This window comes from Cetorhinus maximus, chromosome 20 (assembly GCF_964194155.1).
Source record: "Cetorhinus maximus chromosome 20, sCetMax3.hap1.1, whole genome shotgun sequence".
Lineage (NCBI taxonomy): Eukaryota > Metazoa > Chordata > Chondrichthyes > Lamniformes > Cetorhinidae > Cetorhinus > Cetorhinus maximus.
Genome location: NC_135898.1, coordinates 22,908,280 through 22,930,111, shown reverse-complemented (window position 1 = coordinate 22,930,111; position 21,832 = coordinate 22,908,280). Strand labels below are relative to the sequence as shown.

General features: G+C 47.5%; 1 long non-coding RNA gene across 1 annotated transcript in view; it reads left to right on the top strand.

Annotated features, from left to right (window-relative positions):
• Positions 1–814: 814 nt before the first annotated feature.
• The window catches only part of LOC144694973 (uncharacterized), a 125,528-nt gene continuing 104,510 nt past the window's right edge, over positions 815–21,832 (top strand). The window contains exon 1 of the long non-coding RNA XR_013579842.1: positions 815–956. This is a non-coding gene — a long non-coding RNA (uncharacterized LOC144694973). The remainder of the gene's footprint in view (positions 957–21,832) is intronic.

Here is a 21,832-nt window from a genome sequence, read left to right as displayed (position 1 = left end):
CTATTTTCACCGGGCCTTGCCGAAACAAATAAATATTGCCCAGCACCCCTTGTCTGGTGGGAGGGACTGTCCCGATTCCCAACTGCTGCTTCTGCTGGAAAGGGGGCAGGTCACTGGGCGCAGCCAGGGTTAAACTCATCTATGATGCCCTCTGTAGTGGAATAGCCCGGCCAAACTCACTGGCAAAGCTTACCCAAAAGCAAACGCCGGCTGTGGAATCAGTAAGCGGTTTCAGGACTGGAGGAAGCGAGACTCTGACAGCACACTGTTGGAAGCCGGCAGGAAAGCTGGGTTAATTATTTGATGAGATTTTAATTACAGGGAGGTATATGAAGTGACCAGCTAATGGCAATTGTTTATGTGTGTGTTTGTGTGTGTGTGTCTTTGTGTGTGTGTGTGTGTATGTGTGTGTGTGTCTTTGTGTCTGTGTGTGTGTATCTGTGTGTGTGTGTGTCTGTGTGTGTGTGTATCTGTGTGTGTGTGTATCTGTGTGTCTGTGTGTGTATCTGTGTATGTGTGTGTGTCTGTGTGTGTGTGTGTGTGTGTGTGTCTTTGAGTCTGTGTATGTGTATCTGTGTGTGTGTGTGTCTTTGTGTCTGTGTATGTGTGTGTGTGTATGTGTGTGTCTGTGTGTGTGTATGTGTGTGTATGTGTGTGTGTGTCTTTGTGTCTGTGTGTGTGTGTATCTGTGTGTGTGTGTGTAAGTCCAAGTATGTGAGTTGCCCTTGTCATAGGTTCATTACAGCACAGGAGGAGGCCATTCAGCCCATCGAGTCTATGCCGGCTCTCGAGAGCAATTCAGTCAGTCCCATTCTTCCCCCTCTATCCCCGTATCCCTTGGAGTTTATTTCCCTCAGGTGTCCATCCAATTCCCTTTTGAAATCATTCATCGTCTCCGCTTCCACCCCCCTCGTGGGCAGCGAGTTCCAGCTCATTCCCACTCGCTGTGTAAAAAAGTTCTTCCTCACATCCCCCCACCTGTATCTCTCACTCAAAACCTTAAATCTGTGTCCCCCTAGTCCTTGCACCATCCGCCAATGGGAACAGCTTTCCTTTGTCTACCTTATCCAAACCTGTCAGAATCTTGTCCACCTCTATCAAATCTCCCCTCAATCTCCTTTGCTCCAAGGAGAACAACCCCAGCTTCTCCAACCTAACCTTGTAGCTAAAACCCCTCATCCCTGGAACCATTCTGGTAAATCTCCTCTGGACCCTCTCAAGGACCCTCACATCCTTCCTAAGATGTGGTGACCAGAACTGGACACAATCCTCTAGCTGTGGCCTACTTGAGTAAGTGTCTGCAAATTTGTAGGCAGTGTGAAGTTGTAAGAGTTTGTGCGTGTGTGTGTGTCTGCATGTGGAATAATGTGTAAATCTAAGCATCTCTGCAAGATTCTAAATTAGCTTAATTTGTTCCCCATTTCCACCCTCTCTGTGTTGCTGTCTCCCTTCCTGTGAGGCATCAACAGGGGTTAACCATGTAGTGCTCTGCTTCAGGAGTGCATTCAGGGTTTCCGTTGTGCCCACCCAGCGCACACACTGACCCTGCCCTGAATTGGCTGTTCAAGTGGAATTCACCCACAGTGCAAGGGCTGACTGAAGCACATGGGCTTAATTGGGAAAGTGAGGTGACCTTCAGTGACCTCTTGTTCCACAGCCGCTCCAGCCACCCCCACCCCCGCCCCCACTTGCTGTAGCTTTGTCACAAATGATGCAAACAGGGAAATCGGCTCTGGTAACGCGGGTGAATTGGAGGCGTTACATCCTTTCCCTTGTTACACCATGTAGAGCAGCAAACCAACAAACAACCTTATCTCTCCCCTCAGCGTGGTCACTGTGACTGAAGCCATGCCTGTCAGAGGTTCCAAAATCCAGGTCAGCCCCCATCCCCAGTCAGCACCGGACTCGAGAACTTTCCAGGGAAAAAGAAAGCGGAATTCTCACCATGCTTCAAGCGTTTTTCCTTTGGTGTTAACGTGTAGCTGTTCCTGTACAGTAATGTTGGCTCATAAATCCATGCAGTGGGTGGGTAGGGCAGTATTTACATGTTAAATTGCTGCTGAAGGCTGTTGCCCCTGCTTATTGCCTGCCTTCCTGTCAAACAGGCCCCGGGGGCAGGGAAAGGGCCCAAGGTCTAACCCAGCGCCCATTTTTCATCCACTCAGAGTGCTCAGCTCTACGTGGCACCTCTTTAGTAGAAGCCTGTGAGCGCCCCACACAAGCAGGGGAAAGGTAGCATAGTGGCAATGTCACTGGATCAATAATCCAGAGGCCCTGTGTAATGCTCTGGGGATGTGGGTTCAAATCCCACTGCAGCAGCTGGTGGAATTTAAACTGAATTAATTAATAAATCTGGAATAAAACACTATAATCTCATTAATTATTGTTGTAAAAACCAGTTGGGTTCACGAATGCCCCTTTAGGGAAGGGAAATCTGCCGTCCTTACCCCGGCCCGGCCTACATGTGACTCCAGACCCACAGCAATGCAATTGACTCCGAACTGCCCTCTGAGAGGGTTGAACAAGCCACTCAGCTGCAGGCGGGTCTCCACCATCTGCTTCGAGGGTGGGCTAGAAACGCTGGCCTTGCCAGCGACGCTCACATCCCAATAACAAATAAAACCAAAGAGGCCATTCTTTGAGCCTGAGCAGTTAAGTACAGACATGATATTCGACTGGGTAGTGCATCGTAGCTGAGATTGACCTCAGCCTTCACACGCTTGTACTATGGGCAGTGATGGTCACTAGTTCTATCCTCCCTAGGAGTGGTGGGGTCAAGTGTTGCCCCCCAGCTGCTGCTCTGGTCCAAGAGAGGTGAGTAAAAATACAATAATCACTAAAAGTTGTGCCGTGGGTTAGCAAGACCGTAATAATAAGCAAACCAAGCACTAGTCTTTATTTCTAGAGGGATAGAATTGAAAAGTAACAAAAGTTATACTAACCCTGTACTGAACCTTGGTTAGACCACATTGAGAGCACTGTGTGCAGTTCTGGTCACCATATTATAAAAAGGATATAGAGGCACTGGAGAGGGTGCAGGGAAGATTTACAAAGATGATCCCAGAAATGTGTGGGGTTACATATCAGGAAAGGATTGACAGGCTGGGTCTCATTCCTCTCGAAAAAAGGTGACTGAGGGGGTGACCTAATCGAGGTCTTTAAAATTCTGAAAGGTTTTGATCGAGTGGATACAGAGAGAATGTTTCCTCTTATGGGGAAGAGCAGAACTAGAGGCCGTCAATATAAGATCATCACCAAGAAATCCAATAGGGAATTCAGGAGAAACATCTTCACCCAGAGAGTGGTGAGAATGTGGAACTCACTCCCACAGGGAGTGGTTGAAGTGAATAGTATCGATGTATTTAAGGGGAGACTAGACAAACACATGAGGGAGAAGGAGGAGGAAGTAGAGGGTTACAATGCCAGATTTAGATGAGAAAAGATGGGAGGAGGCTCGAGTGGAGCATAAACACCAGCACGGACTGGTTGGGCCGAATGGCCTGTTTCTGTGCTGGATATCCTATGTAAGCTAAATCAGTAGAGATTGAAAGTGGAACATTTTGGTTTGAAAGTAAATGCACTTGGCAGTCAGTTGAATAAAATGTAGCCCATTAAGCAGAGAGCCAAGGCATTGCTTCGTATTGAAGTATTCATTTTGCCATTAAATTATCAGAGAGGTAGCTATCGCCCAAGAGGGTGATTTGTCCTCAGCCCATTTTGCATTCTGCTGAGCTGAATTATCGCATTTTTTGTGTAAAAGTAAAAGCTTCTACCAGTCCCATGACCAATAACTTACACATGCTTTTGTCACAATCCTTCTGCTCTGTAGCGGCCAACTGAATCATACAAGCTGGGGATGAAGATTTTTTCCCTAATTTCATTTCTGACTTACATTCCCGCCATTCTGTTCTTTTATTCCTTCTCCTGGTTCGATTTTTCATCTTCCTGTTCATTCTCTCTCTTGCAATTTCCCTCCGTTCCGTCTTTCACAATCTCGCTCCACACTCTTTCCTTTTTCTCATTCCTTACCCCCTTCCTTCGCTCTCGTGGCCTCTCCCTCTTCACAGCCTCTCTGCCTCTCAGAGCTTAGCATTCTCTCTTGGATTTGTCACCCTTGTGGATTTCCCAGTTCGCCGCGCCCCCCCACCCTTTCCTCTTTCTTCATTCCTCCTCTCTGTCACACAGTTACAGGAACCTGTACTTTCACAAAGATAACTGGGTCCTACGTGATGAGCAACAGTGTCTGGTTTCCCTTCCACATTTGAGCCAGCAGCATAGATTTGCGCTGTCGGTCCCTGTTGATCAGGGCCCAAGCTCCACACCGAATGATGGTTGCAGGATCATAGAATGGTTACACCACTGAAGGGGGCCATTCTGTCCATCGTGAGCATACCAGCTCTCTGTGAGAGTAACTCACCTCGCACACTCTCCTGCCCTTTCCCCTAGGGCCCTGCAAATCTTTTCTGTCCAGATATTGATCCAATTCCCTTTTGAAAGCTACGATTGAGCCTGCCTCCACCACGCTCTCAGGCAGTGCATTCCAGATCCTAACCTCCCGCTGGGTAAAAAAGGTTTCCCCCCATGTCGCATCTGGTTCTTTTGTCAATCATCTTAAATCAGTGTCCCTCTGGTTCTCGATCCTTCCGCCAATGGGAACAGCTTCTCCCTGTCTACTCTGAAAGGCCTCTTATGATTTTGAACGGCTCCACCAAAATCTCCTCTCGGCCTTCTCTTCTCCAAGGAAAACAGTCCCAACTTCTCCAATCCATGCACTTAACTGGAGTCCCTCATCCTTTGGGACCCGGATTGGTAATCCTTTCCTGCCCCCTTCTCTAAAGTCTTCACACCCTTCCTAAAGTGCGGTTTCCAGAACCGGATACCGGTAGGGCTGTAGACAGGCTCCTCACGGAACATCGTGGTGCCAGCTGGGGTTTAAATGAAGTCAAAAATGATTCCACAATCTCGGAACCAGGCAAACTGGCCAGGAAAGCCGATTCCAGAATTAGCATTTCTACAGTCCCTTTCATGACCCCAAGAAGCACAGCACAGCCAGCGAAGTAGTTTTGAAGATTCATCACTGCTGTAACGTAGGAAGTTAAGCCTGTGGCCTGTGTATACATATCCAAACAGCCCCTTACTCATGTTAACAATGCTTAAGGCTGGTCGGCCTGCCCATTCTGAACAGGCCATTTTGCAGCTACTGCCACCAATGCGAAAGCCGCCTGGGCTCTTTGCCTGCCTGCCAACCATTTAATTGGTTTAATTAGTTTTTAAATGGCCTTAATAGGCCTTTGACAGTTCGGCAGGCGCGTAGCCGACCCTCAGCTGCACGTCCGCCGAACTGAAAATCTAAATAACACGCGGTGATGTTGGGACGCCCGCCCAACTCACCGTGCGTCGTTTTGTGTGTTGGCGAGCGGGCCCCACCCCCGCTCGCTGACCCGAAAATTCTGCCCATAAAGTATTTCTTTAATGACTTTTATTCCACATTATACTTTCTTCTGTCTCTGTCTCTAGACAACCCACATTCATTTCTGCGAATTTCTTTTACAATTTGTTTTTATATGCCTTGCTATGTTTACTCCTGTATTCTATTCTCTCTTCATCAATTCTTCATCTTCCTTTGCCGACTTCTAAAATCCTCAGGCTTTCTATTCTTTTTGGCAACATTATAAGCCCCTCCCTTTGGTCTAACACTTTTTAACTTCTCTTATTAGCCATGGTTGGACCACTGGGATTTTTATTCCTTAAGGGAATATATATTCATTGCATATCATGAATTAATTCTTTAAATGTTTGCCATCACATAGCCATCATACCTTTTAGTCTAGTTTTGTACACCTATGCATGGGGATAGCTGGGACACTGGGCATTGGAGTACTGTTGACTGTGAACAAAGTCAATAAACATTTTCCAGCAAAGAAAGCAACTGAGCCTTAGTTTTAACTTAACCAACCTAGCGTGGATCTGAATAACACTGTGGGGTGAAGACCAGAAGCAAGGGGTGAAGAGGGAGGATCAAAGGAGGGAAGGAGAAAGTGAGAGGGGGGGAAAGAAGGAAATAAAAAGCAAGATGGGAGTTAGGATAGGAAGGGGCAAAGGAGGAAATGTGTGAAGAAAAAAGGAGTGGACGGAGGAAAATTACATAAATAAATCTTTACATAACGATAATCTCTGGACAGCTGTTCAATCTGAGATTCGATGTTAAATTTCTCAGTAAGCTATGAGATGCTGGGACGACCAAAAACACAAAATATGAAGTGGAGAGTCAGTGAAGTATAAAAACTAAACCACTGTATAATTTAACAGATGGATGATTCTTCACAAAGTCCACGCAAGGAATCAATGGTTTATCCGCAATTACGGCAAATCTAAGGTACACTGAAGGAAAATAATAGTTTCATCAGCCAGTCACCTGAGTTCAGTGTAACAAGTTAGAAAGTGCTAAAATATTCATTTTGCGTTCTTTCGGTCTGTTTAAGATTTTTTTAAATGGGAACATGCTAACCCTTTGAGATAACTCCTTGTTGATATTCAGAGTATCTGGGGTGTGTAAGTTGCAAAGTGTAGCAATCAGGTCAAATCTTTAACCTCTGAAATTTGGTATTCCTGCATTTGTCCTGATGAGCTTTGGCAACATGTCTTCCTTTTCAGCAATGTCCAAGATATTTTCCCGAAGGGAAGCTGGCCTTAATTTCTAGGGAAAATTGTGATTTTTAAAGCTTTACAATACTGGAGGTGGGGGTGGGGTCTCAAATCTGACAGCGCTGGGGATTTGGGGGGGTGGAGGGCATGCTTGGCTGCACTAGGGGTGGTGTTGGGGGTGTGGGGGGTTAGGATGTGTCCTTCATCTGACAATGCTTATTTCAGAAAATATTTATTTTTCTGTGTGTGAAAGAGACTAGTTCCTGGACAAATCTGGCTTCTATTGGACAGCTAACTTTTTTCATGGGATGTGGGCGTCGCCAACTGGCCAGCATTTAAGAGTTGACCACATTGCTGTAGGTCCGGAGTCACATGTAGGCCAGACCAGGTGAGGACTGCAGATTTCCTTCCCTGAAGGACACCAGATAGATTTTCATGACAATCAGCAATGGTTTTGTGGTTACCATCAGCCATTTTTTAATCAAATTCAAATTTCACCATCTACCATGGTGGGATTCAAACCCAGCTCCCCAGGGCATTACCCTGGGTCTCTGGAATACTAGTCCAGCGCTAATACCACTATGCCACCGCCTCACCTGGTAATGCACAGGTCGCATTCTCTGTACATCTATCTCGCTGCACCACTAAATAACTGGATTGCTCTGCATGAGCTCGATGGGCCAAATGGTCTCCCTCTGTACTGTAATGACTCCTTGATGTAAGCCCCATGATTTGACCTCAGGAATGGGAGTCCAGAGAGTTTTTATTAGACTTGTCAGCTTTAGACCGATTCTGACAACATTTCCAAAAGGGATTGCTCCCTCTGTGAGTTGTTGGTCAAAATTGCTGGTCTGTCACCTGTAGTAGAGAGGTTGTAACCCCTGTCTATCACCTGTCAGTAGGGAGGTGGTATAAACATGTTACAGCTGGCTACAACACACCTGAGTAAAGGAATACTGGCCAGGGTTTCCTGGCTCTGGTTGCTATCTGGTGACACCTGCTGGAGTTGTCAGTTGAGGGACCAAACTGGGCTCCGCCCTTTGTTGGGTAGCTACTAACCTAGCTCGATCTACACAGGAAGAGCTGACATAGCCCAGGACGCACCAGATAACAGAACACAATGTTGCACCGCGTTTGCGACCCCAGCCCTGACAGGAGTTTCACTGTTCGGTCACCTCGTTGCACCTTAATATGGTTGGGTGTGTGTCACAAGCACAGCTACAGGTAGCTGGTATAATGACGAAACGGTACTTCAGTACCAGCTAGTGAAATCATCCTCTGTGTGCATGGCAAAACATAGAACATTTAAGGCGCACAAGGAGGCCATTCGGCCCATTGCATTCATACTGGTCGAGAGAGAGCCATCCAGTCTAATCCCACTCTCCGCCTCTTGGTCTGTTGCCTTGTAAGTTCGGGCATTTCAAGTGCATATCCAGGTGCTTTTTAAATGCGGTTAAATTAAATTAAATCTCCCCTCTGTTCCAAAGAAAATAACCTCAGCCTGTCCACTCTTTCCTCATCACTAAAATTCTTCAGACCAGGCAACATCCTCTGTAAATCTCCTCTATACCCTGTCTAGTGCGGCCACACCCTTCCTGTAGTGTGGTGACCAGAACTGCACTGTGAAAAAGAATAGGGTCATTTTCATCAGGTCATAATGCAGAAAGGACAAATAAGGCCCAGCGTCATCTCGAAGAAACACAGAAGCCACAATGTATTGGGAGAGGGATTTAAGTTTGCACCTCATATTCAACTGCAGTGTCCTGTGTTCCTCTAAACACAGTTAACATCCTGCACCAGGCAACAACCAACAATCATGTCTTCCTACATCTCCTTATCAAACAAAGCACAGACGCAAACAATCCACATTCAGTCCAACACCTCCTTGAAAGGAACAATAGGCTGTTAACTATTCCAACGTGCTCCTGGCTGGTCTCCCACATTCCACCCTCCATAAATCCAAAACTCTGCTGCCCATGTCTTAAATCGCACCGAGTCCCATTTTCCTATCACCTCCCCCCGCTGTACTCATTGGCTTACATTGGCTCCCGGTCAAGCAACATCTCAATTTTAAAATTCTCAACCTTGTTTTTGAATCCCTCCAGAACCTCGCACACCCTCCTCCCTATCTCTGTAATCTCCTCCAGCCCCACTCCGAGATATCTGCGCTCCTCTAACTCAGCCTCTTGAGCATCCCCCGATTTGAATCGCTCCACCGTTGTTGGCCTGGGCCCCAAGCTCTGGAATTCCCTCCCTATAACTCTCCGCCCTCTCTACCTCACTTTCCTCCTTTAAGACACTCCTTAAGACCTACCTCTTTAGCCAAACTTTTGGTCATCTTACCTAACGTGGCTCAGTGTCATATTTTGTTTTATAATGCTCCTGTGAAGCACCTTGGTGCATTTTATGATGTTAAAGGTGCTATATAAATGTAAGATGTCATTAATTTGCTTTCCTTTCTGCCTATGGAGTGACCAGTCAAGCTAACTCGATCCCAAAAGGCATCCACACAGAAGGTGAACAATATATGTTCCCCTCGGTTGCCTGTGCTCACAAAATACAGTCTGTCTACGAGACTTCCAATTTAATTGGCTTGATTAAATGATAGACAGGTCATGCAACAGTAATGGCACATTATCAGCAACCTTTCTTCCATTGTAAGCTTTATACAGCAGGGCACAGATATTAGAAAATATTAACACAATGATTCATACTCCGCACTGCGCTAGTGAATATTAAAAGCTCAGATTAAGTTAAAATTAAAGACTTTTTTCAATGCCCCACATGTGAACCTTCATTTTTTTTTTTAAACAGAGCAGATGTGATACCAGTGGGGTGGGAAAGAGTGACTATTTCAGTGACAAAGGAAACAGGCTATATTGCAACAACTTGCCTGCTCACCCCCAACATACTCCTGGTTTAAGATCATGGTTTACCGGGCTGCTGTTACTCCCCGCACTCCTATATGCTTCAGAGGCTTGGACGATCTACAGCAGACACCTCAAAGCGCTGGGGAAGTAGCACCAGCAGTGCCCTAACAAGATCCTCTAAATCCGGCGGTAAGAGAGGCAGTCCAGCAGCAGCATCCTGTCTCAAACCACCCTGTCCAGCATCGAGGCACTAATCATTCAAAACCAGCTCCGCTGGGCAGGACATGTCATTCGTGTGCCTGACACCAGACTCCCAAAGCAACTGCTCTACTCGGGACTCAGTCACGGCAGGAGAGTCCCAGGAGGAAACGCTTTAGGGATGTCCTCAAAGCATCCCCGAAGAGGTTAAACATCCCCACCGACTCACCGGAGACTCTGGCTTGTGACTGACCAAAATGGAGAAGCTCATTCGGGAAGGCAGTGGACACAGCGAGAGACTTTGTCGGGAACGTGCAGAGGTGAAGTCGAGGTGTCGGAGGGAGCGAACAAACCTCCAAACAGCCCATCGACCCGACTCTTCAAACACCACCTGCCCCACACATGGCAGAGTCTGCAGATCGCACATTGGATTTATCAGCCATCTCAGAACCCATCGAACCGGGGTGGAAGCAAGTCATCCTCAATCCTGAGGGACTGCCTCAGAAGAAGAGACTTGAGTCCCACTGTGGACTCGTCACCACCAGAATTAGTTACAAATGAAATGTGCGGATGAGGAAAATTCACAGTCAACTAAATGGGGGCGTTGCAGGGGAAGTGGGGCTACTTGGACAGCTGTCTCAAAGACCCAGCACAGGCACAAAGGGCTGAATGGCCTCCTTCTGTTCTGCCAGATTCAGTGAGTCGATTGGCAATGGAAGATAAAGGTTCAATCTGTTGCTACCTTTAATGCTGCCAGTCATGTGTTTTGGCACAATGGGGATATTTTCCACTTCACTCGGCTGGGCACTAACACAACTGAGTAAACGAACCAAAATCAGCCAGTGTCAACAGGAGGTAAGACAGACAAGCTCTAGAGAGGAGGCCTCATCCCCTTCACCAGCTCATCAACCAGGTGGCATGGTTAAGGTGCCCTGTGTACCAGGGCATGCAGTTTCCATAACTGGATCTTTGTCACCAGGCAGCAGCTTCTAATCGCTGTCATTCATGTTACCGTGAGCACCAGATTTTGATGAACTGCCTTAACGTCCAACAGTTCATAACACCTGATTCAGGAATTTTTATAACAGAGAGAAGGGCAACATTTAGAAGTTGTTGCCTTGCCAGTTTAATTGAAAGGAAAAACTATTCCTGGCAGTAAATTGGCAGACAGGCTGGTCAGAGTCATAGCTAACACAAAGGAAGGTGGTTGTGGTTGTTGGAGGTCAGTCATCTCAGCCCCAGGACATCACTGCAGGAGTTCCTCAGGGTAGTGTCCTTGGCCCAACCATCTTCAGCTGCTTCATCAATGACCCTCCTTTCATCATAAGGTCAGAAGTGGGGATGTTCACTGATGATTGCACAATGTTCAGCACCATTCGCGACTCCTCAGATACTGAAGCAGTCCATGTTTAAATGCAGCAAGACTTGGACAACATTCAGGCTTGGGCTGATAAGTGGCAAGTAACATTCGTGCCACACAAGTGCCAGGCAATGACCATCTCCCCTTGACGTTCAATGGCCTTACCATCACTGAATCCCGCACCATCAACATACTGGGGGTTACCATTGACTAGAAACTGAACTGGACTAGCCATATAAATACTGTGGCTACAAAAGCAGGTCAGAGGCTAGGAATCCTGAGGTGAGTAACTCACTTTCTGACTTCCCAAAGCCTGTCCACCATCTACAAGGCACAAGTCAGGAGTGTGATGGAATACTCTCCACTTGCCTGGATGAGTGCGGCTCCAACAACACTCAAGAAACTCGACACCATCCAGGACAAAGCAGCCCACTTGACTGGCACCCCATCCACCGCCTTAAACATTCACTCCCTCCACCACCGACGCACAGTAGCAGCAGTGTGTACCACCTACAAGATGCTCTGCAGCATCTCACCAAGGCTCCTTCAACAGCACCTTCCCAACCTGTGACCTCTACCATCTAGAAGGACAAGGGCAGCAGATACATGGGAACACCACCTCCTGGAAGTTCCCCTCCAAGTCACTTGCCATCCTGACTTGGAAATATATCGGCCGTTCCTTCACTGTCGCTGGGTCAAAATCCTGGAACTCCCTCCCTAACAGCACTGTGGGTGTACCTACACCACAGGGACTGCAGCGGTTAAAGAAAACAGCTCACCACCACCTTCTCAAGGGTAATTAGGGATGGGCAATAAATGCTGGCCTGGCCAGCGACACCCACATCCCATGAATGAATAAAAATAAAAGACTTACCGAAAAGGCAGAACTGAACGGATTATTGATTGTGCAGAGGGCAACACACTTTGGGTCTAACATCTTTTGGGAATCACATCCCCTTGTTTCCACGTTTTAATGACCTTTTTCTAAAGCGAAGAATTCAGACGTCCCTCAGGGAAATCCAGAGTTAAAGGGAGGAGCTGATCCCACAACTTTCAACGTGACCCCAGCTTCCAGGCGACTTTGAGAGCAACCTCTGCACATAACCAGGCCGTTCCAATGCAGATCAGGAAGAGATGCCGCTTCGGTTAAGGAAATTGGGACTGCGACCAAGTTTGATAAGTGTCACAGGCTGAAGGCTCCGAGATAATGCTGAAAATCCGCGGGAAAATATCCTGGCCTTGACGTGGAACAAAGTAGGGAACTTTTGATGCCGTTCTGGGGCCCAGTTTGGTTTCCGTTGTTTTTTCAATAAATCACACTCGCCTTGTTCCTAACCAAGTATCCATCACTGGGCAGAGACAATGTCAAGCACGCTGCTATGGTGAAACTTTGCAGCCAGTATACCAAGTGCCCACAGCTTCCTCTCCTCTGAAAATGTCAGGAAACACGATACTTTGTCATTCCCAAAGTAAGGTTCCAGTTGCATGAGCGACCTGGCCAGGGTAATTCTATCGGCAGCAGTCTTTCCAACTGCAAATACCTGAAGACATCCAAAAGCTACGCTTACACTGCTACAAGCATGCAGTCCTAATCTCTCTCTCCTCCCGAAATCTTCCGTGTTTCTCTCAAGACCTTTAAACTTGGATAAAAGCAAAAAAAAACTGCAGATGCTGGAAATCCAAAACAAAAACAAAAATACCTGTGTTCCTCTCCGCAGATGCTGTCAGACCTGCTGAGTTTTTCCAGCTATTTTTGTTTTTCCTTTAAACTTTGGTGTCGGTGTTAAATCACTGAGTGGTTTGTGTCCTCCTGCCCCTCCTACCCTTTTGAACCTTGTCTCAGGGACTTGCCATGTCTGCTCTTGCACTTCACCCTCGGTCTCACCTTGGGAATGCTCCACTGTTGGATGTGACATGGAGAGAGCTCCGGACCCTGCTCCCCAATAATGCCCCCGAAACCTGGGAGGTAAGCTGCCTGTTTCATCTGACAGGCAGCTCCCCCCTCCCCCCCAGAGTGACTTTGCCTCGAGTGTGCTTCACGTTCCGTGTTTCACCGAGATGTCCACACTCCAGCTGGGCTCTCAGTCCCACTGCCTTCCTGTGGGCGTACGAAACAGGAGCAGGAGTGGGCCATTCGGCCCCTCGAGCCTGCTGTGCCATTCGACGAGATCGTGGCTGATTCGATTTCTGGCCTCAACACCACTTTCCTGCCTGTCCCCACCCCCCATAACCCTGGATTCCCCATCGATCAATAACCTGTCCAACTCAGCTTTGAATATATTCAATGACCCAGCCTCCGCTGATCTCCACGGAAGAGGATTCCTCTGACAGAAGAAATTTCTTCTCATCTCTGTCCTAAAAGGGCAGCCCCTAATTTTAAAACAGTGACCCCTAGTTCTGGACTCACCCACAAGAGGAAACATCCTTTCAGCGTCCACCTTGTCAAGGCCGTTCAGGATCTTGTATACTTCAATCAAATCACCATTCACTCCTGTAAACTCCACTGGAAACAAGCCCAGTCTGTCCAACCTTTCCTCATAAGACAACCTACTCATTCCAGGTATCAATCCAGTAAACCTCCTCTGGACTGCCTCCAACGCATTTACATCCTTCCTTAAATAAGGAGACAAAACTGCACACAGTATTCCAGGTGCGGTCTCACCAATGCCCTGTATAGCTGAAGCATAACATCCTTTTCTGTTCGATTCCTCTCGTAATAAAGGATAGCATTCCATTAGCTGCCTTAATTACTTGCTGTACCTGCATGCTAACATTTTGTGACTAACCTAATTGAATTTTTTGAAGAGGTGGCTAAAGTAGTGAACAGGAGAATGTCTGTGGATGTTATTTTTATGGACTTCCAGGAGGCAGTTGATAAAGTCTCTCATGAGAAGCTGTTGGCTAGATCTGAAGCCCATGGAATTGAAGGCAAATTTTTGACCTGGTTAGGAAATCGGCTGAGTGACAGGAGACTACTAACATACAAACATACGAAGTAGGAGCAGAAGTAGGCCATTTGGCCCCTCGAGCCTGCTCCGTGTTTCAAACTCCACATCCCCATCTACCCTCTAACCTTCGATTCCCTTGCCTAACAGGAATCTAGCCACCTCTGCCTTCAAAATATTCAGTGACCCCGCCACCACCACCTTCTGAGACAGAGAGTTCCAAAGTTGCACAACCCTCTGAGAGAAAAAAATTCTCCTCATCTCTGTCCTAAAAGGGCGACCCCCAATTTTAAAACAGTGACCCCTAGTTCTGGACTCACCCACAAGAGGAAACATCTTTTCCATGTCCACCTTGTCAAGACCTTTCAGGGTGTTTTACACTTCAATCAAATCACCCCTCACTCTTCTAAACTCCAGTGGAAACAAGCCCAGAGACATAGAGTAGGGATAATGGGCAGGTACTCTGATTGGCAGGGTGTGTATAGTGGTGTCCCCCAAGTATATGTCATTGGAGCCTCAACTATATGATAGAAAGCCACATATTCAAATTTGAGCCAGACATTTCAGGAGTGAAATTAGGAAACACTTCTACACACAAAGGGTGGTAAAAGTGTCAAACTCTCTTCCACAAATGGCAACTGATGCTAGGCCAATTGTTAATTTCAAACCTGGTTCACAAAAATCTACCATCTCAAAGGCATTAAGGGGTATGGGGCAAAGGTGGGTACATGGAGTTCAGTCGCAGATCAGCCATGGTCGCACTGAATGGCGGAATGGGCTCAAGGGGCTGAATGGCCTCCTCCCATTCCCAGATTCCTCCCTTAATGTCGAGCCCTGGTCAGTGCGCACTCACCTTTTTACTATGCTTTCATGTAGAAAGTGCCTTGTTTCTACTAAAGCTGAATAAATAGTGAATGCCTAGCTGGGAATAAAGGCTGACTTTGGAGAGGAATGTGAATTCCTTCCATTGTCCGTGTTACCACAGGGTTCACTACGCACGTTGGTACATGGGGCATAAAATGAACCTCAATCCACCAACATATCATCATGTTGTGTGATACACATCCTGCATGATAGTCTCAACTCATTGCCTTCTATTACACTGATGAGGCTTTTCACATTTCAAATGGACACACTAGCAATATTTCACACATCTAGTGCTGCACTGTATTAAAAGCCTGTGTTCATACTGCCCGGGATTGGTATACATGGTCCAAGCCGTTTAAAAGATATATTTTCGTTGTAGCTTAACAGGGAAAAGGAAGAGGCTTGCATTTCTACAGAGCCTTTCATGACCACAGGATGTCCGCTTTTCAACCAATGAAGTACTTTTGAAGCGTAGTCCCTCTTGTAATACGTGAAGTGTGGCAGCCAATTTGTGCACAGCAAGCTCCCACAATAGTGTCGTCATCGGCTGTCCCTGGATTCGAAGATGATGCCTACTCAGGGTTGCGAGTTTCTGCCATGGGTCTGCATGTGACTGAACTGGCCGATTCTCAACCCACTGATCTTTGAACACATGAGGCAGGGTGAACCACGAGGTAGTGGGATTCCGGAGTGCAGGATTTGCCAATGTGATAATGACCAGACAATCTGTTTTTGCGATGTTGATTGAGGGATAAATACTGGCCCGGACACGAGGTATAGCTCCCCTGCACATCTTCAAAATAGTGCCATGAGATCTTTTTTATTATTCATTCATGGGATGTGGGCATCACTCGCTAGGCCAGCATTTGTTGCCCATCCCTAGTTGCCCTTGAGAAGGCGGTGGTGAGCAGACTTCTTGAACCGCTGCAGACCCTATGGTGTAGGTACACCCATAGTGCTGTTAGGGAGGGAGTTCCAGGATTTTGACCCAACGACAGTGAAGGAACGGTCATATATTTCCAAGTCAAGATGGTGAGTGACTTGGAGGGGAACTTGGTGTTCCCATCTATCTGCTGCCCTTGTCCTTCTAGATGGTAGTGGTCGTGGGTTTGGAAGGTGCTGTCTATGGAACCTTGGTGAGTTTCTGTAGTGCATCTTGTAGTTGGTACACACTGCTGCTACTGTGCGTCGGTGGTTGAGGGAGTGAATGTTTGTGGATGGGGTGCTAATCAATCGGAATGCTTTGCCCTGGATGGTATCGAGCTTCTTGAGTGTTATTGGAGCGGCACTCATCCAGGCAAGTGAAGAGTATTCCAACAAATTCCATACTTGTGCCTTGTAGATGGTGGACAGGCTTTGGGAAGTCAGGAGGTGAGTTACTCATTGCAGAATTCCCAGCCTCTGACCTGCTCTTGTAGCCACAGTATTTACATGGCTGGTCCAGTTCAGTTTCTGGTCAATGGTAACCCCCAGGATGTTGATAGTGGGGGATTCAGTGATGGTAAGGTCATTGAACATCAAGGGGCAATGGTTAGATTCTCTCTTGTTGGAGATGGTCATTGCCTGGCACTTCTGTGGCACAAATGTTACTTGCCACTTGTCAGCTCAAGGCTGAATGTTGTCCAGTCTTGCTGCATTTGGACGTGGACCGCTTCAGTATCTGAGGAGTTGAAAATGCTGCTGACTATTGTGCAATCATCAGTGAACTTCTGACCTGATGATGGAAGGAAGGTCACTGATGAAGCAGCTGAAGATGGTTGGGCCAAGGACACTACCCTGAGGAACTCCTGCTGTGATGATCAGGAGCTGAGATGACTGACCTCCAACGACCACAACCATCTTCCTTTGTGCTAGGTTTGACTCCAATCAGTGGAGAGTTTTCCCCCTGATTTCCATTGACTCCAGTTTTGCTAGGGCTCCTTTTATGTCCACTCGAGAGGGCAGACAGCAGCTCATCAAAAGATGACACATCGGACAGTGCAGCACTTCCTCAAAACTGCAATGGGAGTGTCCGCCTAGACTTCTGTGCTCAGCTCAGCAGTCGGACTTGAATCCACAACCTTCTGACTCAGAGGTGAGGCTGCTACACACTAAGTTATGGCTGAAATAGAATATGATGCTGTTTTGCAAAAAAAACAGTTCCCCTCCTTTTCATAAAATTGTGGAATAATACAGGACAGAAGGAGATCATTTGGCCCATCACAACTGTGCTGGCTCTTTGGTATGATTACTCCCAGAGAACCCGCTTGTGGACAGACAATCTGACTGTAGGAATCTGTCACCCTTAAAACAAAGGCAACGGAGGATATGGGGCTGATCAATTCTCAGGCACTCTGTGTGGTCGATGGAAACTGAACCTGCTGTTTCCTATCACAGCAAGTGTTTCCTGTTACACTGTACTCTTTCCCACTCCCTCATTTCCAGCGATGCCTCTTTGCTTTGTTTTTCTTATCCTTTCTCCTTTACTTACCCACCCCCCAACCCCCACCATTCTTCCAACACTTGTTCCTTCTAAACCTTCTTTAACAAGTCATAGAGTCAATATTGCACAGAAAGGGGCCATTCAGCCCATTGAGCCCATGCCAGCTCTTTGTAGGTCAATCCTGTTAGTCCCATTCTCCCTGCTCTATCCCTGTATCCCTGTCCTTTATGTTTATTTCCCCCAAGTGCCCATCCAATTCCCTGTTGAAATCATTCATCGTCTCAGCTTCCATCCCCCTTGTGGGCAGTGAGTTCCAGCTCATTCCCACTCGCTGTGTAAAAAGTTCTTCCTCGCACCCACCACACCACCCCCCCACCCCACCCCCATATCTCTCACCCAAAACCTTAAATCTGTGTCCCCCTAGTCCTTGCACCATCAGCCATGGGAACAGCTTTTCTTTGTCTACTTTATCTAAACCTGTCAGAATCTTGTCCACGTCTATCAACTCTCCACTCAATCCCCTTTGCTCCAAGGAGAACAACCCCAGCTTCTCCGACCTAACCTTGTAGCTAAAATCCCTCATCCCTGGAACCATTCTGGTAAATCTCCTCCACACCCTCTCAAGGACCCTCACATCCTTCACATCCTTCCTAAAGTGTGGTGACCAGAACTGGACACAATCCTCTCGTTGTGGCCTAACCAGAGTTTTATAAGGGTTCAGTATAACGTCTCTGCTTTTGTCCTCAATACCTCTCTTTATGAAGCCCAAGATCCCATATGTTTTACTAACCACTCTCTCAATGTGTCCTGCTACCTTCAAGCATCAGTGCACATGAACCCACAGCTCCCTCTGTCCCTGCCACACTCTTTAAGAACTGGGTCATTAAGTCTATATTGCCTCTCTCTATCCCTTCTGCCAAAATACATCATCTCACACTTTTCTGCATTAAACTCCATCTGCCACTGGTTCGCCCATTTATGTCCCGTTGCAGTCGATTGGTCCCATCCTCACTGTCTGCCACACCTCCAAGCTCGCTATCATTTCTTTTCCAATATCCAAAATTTGCCATAGTAAAGTTTCGAGTCATACCCTTTCACCTCGTTTTCACAAAGTAAAGGGATGAATCGATTCCCCACTCATATGCGTAAAACACAAAACCCGAGACAGTTCACAATTCAGCAGTTACTGTGACTGGGTGCGGAGACTGTTTTAAGTGAGTTGTTCCACCCAAACTATTAAAAGCAGCTTTGTATCGTTCAGCTTCCAATCATTCTTTACTGTTTGGAGGTCAGGTTCGAGGGCTGAACATTCTTTTGCCATTCCATATAAGCATTTGTAAGTCAGGGTGAAGTTCCTGAGGCTCTGCCCTAACGATAGGCTCTGAATCCCAGCATCAGAAAGAATGTCAGTTCAACCTCTTCTCTTCCTGAGCAACCCACCCTCAGGGCCTGCCTCAGTTAGATCGCCATTAGTGATTAACTTTGTACTGAGGACTCCGGCGCATCACAAGTTGCATTGCCACCCACCTTAAATCGGGCCAATTAAGGTTCTCCGATTCACCGGGTAAGGTTTTTGCATTGCCATGGTCAAATGGGAGTCATGACCTCGCACTGTGTGGGAAGCAGTCACCCTGCAGCAATATTCCACCACCCCCCCACCAAAGTGGCCAATTAGTGGCCAGAGAGCAGGGTGGCCACAGGCTCTTGAAGCTGGAGAGGCCTCTTTAGGGCCCTCGAGCTTGGAAGAAGCTACAGCCTGCAGTTCAGGTAAGAGAGAAAGAGGGGGCGCCTCCCTTCTGTGGTCGCAGCTGTGGCCAGGCAGGTGGGGAGGGTCTCGAAGCCTGTCCCCTCCAGTCCCAGGGAGGCCAATGCCTTGGGGTCCCTGCAGGGCAACTGGAAAATTCCAGTCAGCCTCTGACAGTGGGCTGTAGATAGGCCTTCAATTCCTCCTTACTGGGCTGCCTGCTGCCAATCCTGATCCTGCCTCGGGGAAAAACTGAGTCTTCATGCACGCACCCTTCCATTCTCGCTCCTAAACAGGGTGCAAATCTAGCCCATGGGACCACATCTACGGTGCTATGTCCATGAGGAACATCATCGCTACATCTGGTCAGGTACAGTGCTGAGAGCTGGAGTCCTACTTCCCTGTTCTTTCCCCGTAGCTCCGCAAATCAACCCTCAGTGCCACTAGCGGAGGGCACTCAGACTCCAGGCAAGGGCGAAGGAATGACAGAAAAGGGTGAGTTAGCCCGATGGTGTCCTGACGCACTGAATCGGCACATGTCGAGCACCGATGGCAGCAGTGTCTGCTCACCTGCTAGCTTGGTCGACAGTGGCCTGCAGTGTGGGATCACCCTCAGGATGAAAGGGAAGCCCAGCCAATTGCTAGATCTGGGAGGGCAGGGGAAATGTGTATTGATAAATTAAGCACGATTAAGCAATTCTGATACCCATGAATCAGCAGCGTGGCATTTAGAGCTTGCTCGTGAGTCAAAGCTAATCATGCATGTTTATGAAATATCTGGTGCTTTAGTCATCAAATCCTTAGCAATATACAAAATATTTGATTTTTCACCCAGCACACTGAAGACCTCCCTTTTGTGCTGACTCAGGCTGGGACATGGCTTCTGTGAACCCTCCAACCCATCACCTATCTGTCGGAGCCTGTGACTGCCTTGCAATCATAGAATGGTCACAGCACAGAAGGAGGCCACTTGGTCCGTCGTGTCTATGCCGACTCTCTGAGAGCACCCTAGTTTCCCCACCACCGCCCGTAATCCTGCCAATTTTTTCTCTTCAGTTAATAATCCAATTCCCTATTGAAGGCCTCGATTGAATCTGCCTCCAACATGCTCTCAGGCAGCACATTCCAGATCCTGACCACTCGCTGTGCGAAAAAGTTTCTCCTCATGTTGCTTCTTTTACAAATCACCTTAAATCGGTGCCCTCTGGTTCCCCACCCTTTCACCAATGGAAACAGTTTCTCTCTCTCTACTCTGTCCAGGCCCTTCATGATTTGGAACATCTCTGTCAGATCTCCTCTCAATGGATTGAACTGTACCAAGGGACCTGAGTCACGAGAACAAGCAGGCAGAATTTTATCTTAATATTTAAAATATAAACACAACAATGCTGGCAGCATCTGTGGAGACAGAAACAGGGTTAATGTTTCGAGTCCGTATGACTCTTTTATTCATTCAAGGGATGTGGGTGTCGCTGGCTGGGCCAGCATTTATTGCCCATCCCTAATTGCCCTTGAGAAGGTGGTGGTGAGCTGCCTTCTTGTACCGCTGCAGTCCCTGTGGTGTAGGTACACCCACAGTGCTGTTAGGGAGGGAGTTCCAGGCATTTGACCCAGCGACAGTGAAGGAACGGCGATATATTTCCGAATTTCAAATTCCTCTGCTTAAGTACACGTCCAAAGCATATTACAGATTGCCCCTTGACACGGGGCGGGGGGGGGGGGGCTTGTGTGTTTCTGTGAGCTGGAGAGCTAGGCCTGCAGGGTGGTGGCAGGGGGGCGGGTGGTGGTAGCAGGGGGTGGGTTGTATAACCTAAGACAGGCAGGTCAAAAAGTAGGATCCAGACTTAGGTTAGTGCGCTCGCCCTCCTGGTAGTGGGTTGGGAGTCTGTTCTCTCCCTCGTTGGAGAGTGTATGTGTGCATGTGTTTGTTTGAGTGGGGATGTATGTGGATGGCGAGACCTGACCAAATGTAGTGATAATGTTTCTCATGGACATAGAATTCCTTACCTGACCTTACAAGTGACGAGTGGCCACCAGTCAGGCACTGGTATCCATGAGATGCACCCAGTACAGATTCAATAACATTGGCAGAGGCAAAACAGGGGGAAACACAAGGATAATATTCCAAAGATACTGCAAAGACACGTCTTGACATCTTCCTACCGGGGTGTTTAGATAGATTTTGGTGGAGGGAATACAGAGGTAGAGCCCATAGGCAAGGGAGCTGAACCTTTATATAGCTCTGGTTACACCACAACTAGAGAATTGTGTCCAGTCCTGGTCACCACACTTTAGGAAGGATGTGAGAGTCCTTGAGAGGGTGCGGAGGAGATTTACCAGAATGGTTCCAGGGATGAGGGGTTTTAGCTACAAGGTTGGGTTGGAGAAGCTGGGGTTGTTCCCCTTGGAGCAAAGGAGATTGAGGGGAGATTTGATAGAGGTGGACAAGATTCTGACAGGTTTGGATAAGGTAGACAAAGAGAAGCTGTTCCCATTGGCTGATGGTGCAAGGACTAGGCAGACACAAATTTAAGGTTTTGGTTAAGAGATATAGGGGTAGGGGATGTGAGGAGGAACATTTTTACGCAGCGAGTGGGAATGAGCTGGAACTCGCTGCCCACGAGGTGGGTGGAAGCTGAGATGATGAATGATTTCAAAAGGAAATTGGATGGGCACTTGAGGGAAGTAAACTTGCAAAGATACGGGAAAAGAGCGGGGAGTGGGACTGACTAGATTGCCTCTGCGGAGATCCAACATGGACTCAATGGGCTGAATGGCCTC